Source organism: Miniopterus natalensis, chromosome 3 (genome assembly GCF_054644295.1).
Source record: "Miniopterus natalensis isolate mMinNat1 chromosome 3, mMinNat1.hap1, whole genome shotgun sequence".
Classification (NCBI taxonomy): domain Eukaryota; kingdom Metazoa; phylum Chordata; class Mammalia; order Chiroptera; family Miniopteridae; genus Miniopterus; species Miniopterus natalensis.
In genome coordinates this window covers 97,774,327-97,781,565 of record NC_142083.1, presented here as the reverse complement: position 1 = coordinate 97,781,565, position 7,239 = coordinate 97,774,327, and the positions used below count along the sequence as shown (strand labels likewise).

Here is a 7,239-nt window from a genome sequence, read left to right as displayed (position 1 = left end):
CCCCAGCGCGCGACCCTCCAGAGATAGGGATTTAAATAAAATTTGAATAAATCCCCTTCCTCAAGCAGAAGGGTGGAAGGAAAGGATGGAAGGAGGTAGGGAAAGGGGGAGGGGACAATCAGGGTGCCTCAGCCCCCCTGGTCCCCCGGCCCCGCGCAGCTTCGGCCCGGGGCCCTGGCCGCCTCTCTCATCCCTCCTGAGCTCCTTCCTCCTTCCTCCTCTCTTCCTCCTCCCGTCCCTCCTCCTTTCCTCCTCCTCCTCCTCCTTACTCCCTCCTTCTCCCAGAGGAACCCCGCCCCCTGCCTCCTCCTTTCCTCACCACTCCACTTGCCAAAACGAACACGCGCAGGGAACGACGGAAGTCGTAGTCCTGCGGCCACTGGTGCTACGGTGGGCACATGGGGAGCTGGGGTTAGCGGGGACTACAAAGAAGATGGCGGAGGGTGTGCCAAACCCACAGCCGAGGATGCCGGGAGTTATAGTCCGACTGCCCCGAGGCTCCCCGTTGCAGAGCATACAGAAGGAGTGGGAACGATGACTACAAACAAGATGGCCTTCTCCCCCGACCCGACCTCCTTCCCAGGCACTCACACGCCCTCTCGTCCACAACCCTCCGCGTGTGTGGTACCTGACGGGAGTCGCAGTCCATCTGCTGCCTTCCCGCTGCCATTTCTACTCGTCAGGAACAATGGAAAGGTGAAAAGGAACGAGGACTACAAACAAGATGGCTGAAGAGGGGCGTTCAACCTGATTAGTAGTCGATCTTATGAGGTGCGATGGGAATAGTAGTTTTTCTAGCTCGTTAGTGTACCTTAAGAATGACGAAACCGGGAGGGTAAGGAGACTACCACAAAGATGGCAGGCTACCTAGCCTCTCCCAGTCGCCTCATTCTACCACCTTGGGTACCTCGCCCGCCTGTAAGAGCGAAATCCCCCTCCCGGTGGCGCAGAGCCTGACGGGAGTTGCAGTCTTCCCGCGTCCTCTCTATTATCCTCGGTCGAGACAATGGAAATAAAAAGGGGCGGGGACTACCAGCAAAGATGTCTGCCTAAGGGAAGGGGCGACGACGACCTGGGATTTGTAGTCCACGCCCGAAGGCTACTTCCTGCGAAAACGGGGGTAAGGACTACAGCAAAGATGGCGGCCTATCGCTCTCCCTCGGCGGCAAGGCCTGATGGGGGACGTAGTCCTTTCAGCTTCTATAGAAAAAGGATGTGGGCTGTCGGAATGTGCGTTACCGTGGACACGCCAGAGTGCGAGCGGTCGGGAACCTAGAGTCGTCCTCTCTCGCGGCCCCCTTCTCAATGGTCTGCTGGGAAATGTAGTCCCACGCCTTCACTCGCTAGTGGAGGGGGAGGACTTATGTCACTAGTGGGAATCAGTAGAAGTCTGGGCGCTCCAGGAATATCTAATGTCCGCCTCCCCATGTGGCGAGGACTTAATATTTTGGGGGCGGCTCCTAAAGGAAGGCAACAGTAATCAGCATTGTCGCGACAAGGGAGGCGTGGTTCTGGCCGAAAGCACCATCACACTGTTGTCCCTTGGAAAGCGTGTACACCGCACACCTGACGCTTGCTCCCCCAAATCTTAGGGAATCAGTATCTTTCAACTCTTGGGGGCTCCCGGAAAAAGATTCTGAGGTCATGCAAAATCCCCGCCCCTCCTTGGGAAGTCACCACACTTCGGTCTTCACATCTGAAAAATGGGGACAATGATACCTACCTCGAAGCAGAGTTAGGAGTGTTAAGGCAAGTGCCCAGCTCAGGGCCTAACATGGGGCACGTATTGGTACTTCTTTGTTCGAGGTCCTTTTTAGCTCAGATCTGTTGGGATCCCAGGAATCCATTATGCCGGAAGAAGTTAGATCCTGCGAGAAGAAAACTGGCGGGCTGGCTATCCCCACTTGAGCAGCGCTCTCCCCTCCCTTTGCCCTTCCTCAGCTTGGACCTCCAGCGTCCACTACCGAGCGCTGCTCCTAGGGGGCGCCCATTCTCCACTTGACTGAGGCCCTGCTTCAATCTGCGGTGGTGGCGCTGCGTATGGCCCAGCCTCCTCCCCAGCCAGTCTCGGAGGCATCCCCCTGAACACCTCAGCTGCCAGAGCAAAAGGAACTGCTCCCCACCTCTGGGCCTTCTTACCTGCCTTCCTGGCCGTCCTTCTCTACCTGGAGAACTAACTTTTGACCCCAAGGCTTCCAGCTCTCTCTGTGTTTAGAGGAGAGGGTCAGAGGGCCCTGCGAAAGACTCTATGGGTCTGGTTTTTCTGTCACAAGAAGTAAACTGCTGACCAGTATGGTGGGAAATCCTAAATTTGCAGGGACTGAACTGAGAGGCTCCTCTCTCACATTTATCAGTCAGCAAATCCTTGGCTGCCAAAGGATTGTCTCCTCTGTGTCCTCACTGTTTTAGCTTTGGCTTGCGTGGTTACTTCAGGAAAGCTTGGGAACTGTTCCCTCTGCCTGTTATGCCCTTCCCCTCCTCCTGTTCCACTTCTCCACCCGATTAATTATTCATCCTTCAGGTCTCTGTTTAAATGCCACTGTCCCAACAAAGCCTTCCTGTAATTCCCAGATGAGATTCACTTATTGACTCTTCCACTAGATCGTAAGTTTTATGAGGAGCCTACCTCACATATTAAGTGCTTTCAGCATCTCATTTGATCCTCATAAGAATCCCATGAGGTAGAATCCCAGTTTATAAATGAGAACTGGAGTGTAGAACGGATGGGTTGTGGAGTTAGGATTCAAACCCAGAGCCCATCTTCATAACTACTGAGTCATCCACAAACTGATCACACCCCGCCCATGTGTGTGTTTAGTTTGGCATAGCAGCAACAAATTTCTCATGCAAAAATGGATTTTCACTTTCATTTGAAATCCTGAAATCTAGCAACACTGAGTCTGCATTCCTCAAACAAGAACAGCTGGAGCTAAGCAGCGGCTGCCCCTTTTGGATAAGATGTACTCACCAGTTCAATACAGTCCCTACCTAGATCGCTTCAGTTCTGACGTAAGCATTGTTGACTCCATTCCATTGACTGAGGCAACCAGAATAAGCCCACCAAGGGTCAAGACCGTTTCTTACACTGTATTGAGTACCACAGTGCCAGGTGCTGTGCCTGCGTCCACAGCTGGGCGAGTAGGGGGAATGGCAGAGTGAGACTGCATATAAAGATACAGGAAAACTTTTACTTTTCACTTGATAACCTACTCTACAGTTTAAGATTCTTACGAAAGGCAAATGTTATTTATATACTAAAAACATGAGTTGAAAATACTATAGCCCAGCTGGGTGTGGCTCAGTGGTTGGGCATCGACCTAGGATCTAGGAGATCGCGGTTCAATTCCCGGTCAGGGCACATGCCTGGGCTGCGGGCTCGGTCCCTAGTTGGGCACATGCACGAGGCAGCCGATCAATGACTCATCATTGGTGTTCCTATCTCTCTCTCTCCCTCTCCCTTCCTCCTCCAAAATCAATAAAGACATATTTTTAAAAGAAAAGAAAATACTATAATCCAGCCATGTTGACATTAAAATATAAAGATGATAGTCAGGGGTGGGGGATGGGTGGAAAGGTGAAGGGATTCAGAAGTACAAATTGGTTGTTACAGAATAGTCTTGGGAATGTAAAGTACGGCATAGGGAATATAGTGAATATTCTAATAACTAAGTACGGTGTCAGATGGGTATGAGGGTTATCGGGATGATCACGGTAAATTATATAATGTCTGATCACTGGAGTATACACCTGAAACTAATATAATGTATGTCAACTGTAATTGAAAAATAAAAAATAATTTTTAAAAAGACCATAGTCAGACCTTCTCAGACATAAGTGAACTCAGGGAATACAGCATCCATGAGCCCCTTTGCTTTTGTACAAAAATGTTCGTTTTCTGTCAACCTTAATTTTGCATTTTGTCTAAGAACCTTTGGAAGGACGGCTTAAGACCTCTGGCTAGTGGTTTCCTATGTGAGGGCCTGGGCTGTGGAGCACAGACCAGTTTCAGAAACAGGTGGGACCATTCAGGCTCTGGTGAGGAGCTGCTGAAAGGAATGGAGGGCCTGCCTGCTTTCAGATCTATCTGTAGCCTTGGAATGAGCACATTAAATTCAGGAGCTGGAGCAACCCACTTGCCCTGTGGTTCCTTTTTAACTATGGCTGCTCTTCCTTCTCGATCTCTTCTGGATCTCTGTAGAAGTTTATAGCTTTTGTGTCAGCAGGGTCGGCTAGGTTCTCCTGCAGTAAGAAATAACACCCACGTTTTGGGTGGCTTGTAGCAACAAGGGTCTGTGTTGGTCAGTGAAGGAGGTCTGATCCTTCTAGTCACTCAGGGAGTAGGGTGGAGGGAAGAAGCTCGATATGAGCTGCTATGATCTCCATCCAATCACGGATGAATGGGGAAGGAGGACTTGGTGGAACGCTCACTGCTTTTTTAGCTTCTTCCCAGAAGTGACACATGACAGTTCTGCTCACATGGTATTGATGAGAATGTAAAGTGCTGCAGATACTGTGGAAGACAGTATGGTGGGTCCTCAATAAATTAAACATCAATTTAATGTGTAATTAGTTAATCAAGCACTTACCTAACTTCAAAGGGAGCAGAACACAGAACTCTCCACACGCCTGGAAGGAGAACTGGAATATTTGTGAGCAGCCCTAATGACAGGCACAGCTTCCTGTGGGTCCCAGGGGAAGTTAGTCCCACCACGAGAGGATTTTCTGGGCAAGCATCCACTGCAAGACAGCGAGGGAACTCTTTTATTGTCACATGATATGGCAATATCCACATAAAGTGAACTGTGGTGCCATAGCCCATTTGGCTCAGTGACTAGAGCATCGGCCCATGGACTGAAGGGTCCTGGGTTCGATTCCAGCCAAGGGCACGTACCTTGGTTGCAGGCTCGATCCCCGGCCCAGGATGGGGCATGTGCAGAAGGCAACCAATCGATGTGTCTCTCTCATATCAATGTTTCTCTCCCTCTCTCCCTTTCTCTCTCTCCCTCTCCCTTCCACTCTCTCTGAAAAGCAATGGAAAAAATATCCTCAGGTGAGGATTAAAAAAAAGTGAGCTGTGGTGGGCAAGTGAATGAAAAATGCCACTGTGAGAGCTTGACGGTCAGCCCTGAGATCACCATCACAAAAAACAAGGCTCCCAAAAAGCTGTGTGGATCTCATTAGTGGAAGACGCCAGAAGTGAAATGCGCGGCAATGGCTGTGGCCGGCTGCAGGTGGCTGCGGAACATTCATAGGGCCCGTTGGCCGGTGGTCCTGGAGGATCTGATGTCAACAGTAGCCCAGTTTCTACTGGCAATCCGTGTTGCCAGTAGAAATTTCTCCCTGAACCTCTTCAAATTTGTCACATGGATAATATCACATTTCATTTTGTAGATGTATCCTTCATTTGGGAGCCAGGCAAAGGCGCTGGACATTGTGAAAGTTTCCCGTTTTAAGATGGTAAGTTATATATATAAATGTTTTTACCATAAGTAAAACTTTTAAAATTATTTTTTAAGTTTCTCATTATATTACTGTAGGAACTACAGACAAAATAGAATGGACTCCTCTAGGTAGAAAGGGCATGAGCCTTTCTTTAAATAGCTATTTGAAGATGAAAATCTAGCTATCCTAGATGAGTCAAAATTAAAAAATTGTTGATTTAAGCAAAAAAGAGAGAGAGAGAATTTATGGACACAAACAACTGTAGTGATATCGGGGGAGAGGGGGTGGGTGGAGGTGGAAGAAGGTATAGGGAAGATAAATGGTGATGGAAAGAAAGGAAAAAAAGGAAGAAATTGTTGGTTATCACTGAAAATATTTACATATCGATCTAAATAATTAAGGAAATGAAAGTTGCAGATAGAATACACTATAAATGTAAATGCTGTAACTATTAGTAAGCTAAAAATAGTAATATAACCGACAAAAATCTGGATATGGGGGAGAGTGAGAGGAATATTGGGAATGAATTGGGAGTAGCTAATGTGGCAGGAAGTCAACTAGCCATATTTACTTATAAAACATGATTAATAATTAGTCCATCCTCCATGTTTTTAAAAATCTTTTTCTTTTTAAGTTTTTAAAGCCAAAATTTATTTCTATTTAAAAATGCTCAGGAGGCCCAGTGGGCGTGGCTCAGCTGCTGAGCACCGACCCAGGATCCAGGAGATCGCGGTTCGATTCCCGGTCAGGGCACACGTCCGGGTTGCGGGCTCGGTCCCCAGTCAGGGGCGTGCAGGAGGCAGCCGATCAATGACATTATTGATCTCATCACTGATGTTTCTATCTCTCTCTCTCCCTCTCCCTTCCTCTCTCTGAAATCAATAAAGATTTTTTTTTTTTTAATGCTCAGGAGACTTTAAAAAGACCCAAAGGCCCAAAGCTCTCCAGGTTTAACATAAGGTCCTTCTGAGGTGGTGTCTGTAGGTTTCTCCATCACTAAGGAGGCATCGACTTGAGCCTTGTTAACGAAACACCCCGATAATCCTTCTAGTTGGGTCTCGGTGATTTCCTCCGACTCCCGGGATCTTTCATAAATGGCCATCAGCTCATGAACGATGGAAATTGTGATACCAGAAACAACCTCGAAACGCCTGCAGATTCCACTTGAATATCCTTTCTGCGTTGTTCTTCGAAACCAGTCCAATGATTATCAGTTTGAGCAGTGGCGATCGTGCCATCTGGTACCAAATGCAGCTCTTTCAGAACAGAAACTAGCAAACACCCTTCAACACGAAACACCAAAATCTTTTTTTTCTTAACCTTAGAGGAATTTTATAGGAAATAATGTCATTTCTAGTGAAATCTTTATCTGAAGTTCCACTGTTCTCTTAGTTTCACTTCCATTTCTTTTTCTCCTGTTCAATTTAAATAAAGGTAAATGTGATGTTTAAAAATTTTTTTAAATAGGACATATAGTATAAACTGATTGTTGTAAGTTTTTTTGCTATTTCTTTATTTACCTCTGAGATGACTAGACTGATGTTCACCAAATCCTAATACAGCAACAGCTGCTTCTGGGTGGTGAAATATAGCCATTGGTTTTTTTCTGGTTTGTTTGAATTTTTATAATGAATGAGTATCATTTTAACAAAAACGATAAAGTCATTAGTCTTTTATTATTTTAATCCTCACCCAAGGGAATTTTTTCCATTGCTTTCCAGAGAGAGTGGAAGGGGGGAGGGGGACGCTGAGGGGGAGCTGAGGCTCGTGTCCTTGGTGGGACTGAACCCGCAGGCC

The 7,239-nt window shown here is 47.3% G+C and overlaps 1 long non-coding RNA gene across 1 annotated transcript; it reads right to left on the bottom strand.

Annotated features, from left to right (window-relative positions):
• Positions 1 to 237: 237 nt before the first annotated feature.
• Positions 238 to 1,338, bottom strand: LOC107542002 (uncharacterized). The gene is made up of 3 exons (XR_001603662.2): positions 812 to 1,338; positions 629 to 728; positions 238 to 385 (listed from the first exon to the last, which is right to left on the bottom strand). It is a non-coding gene; the product is annotated as an uncharacterized LOC107542002 (long non-coding RNA).
• Between the last annotated feature and the right edge of the window lie 5,901 nt (positions 1,339 to 7,239).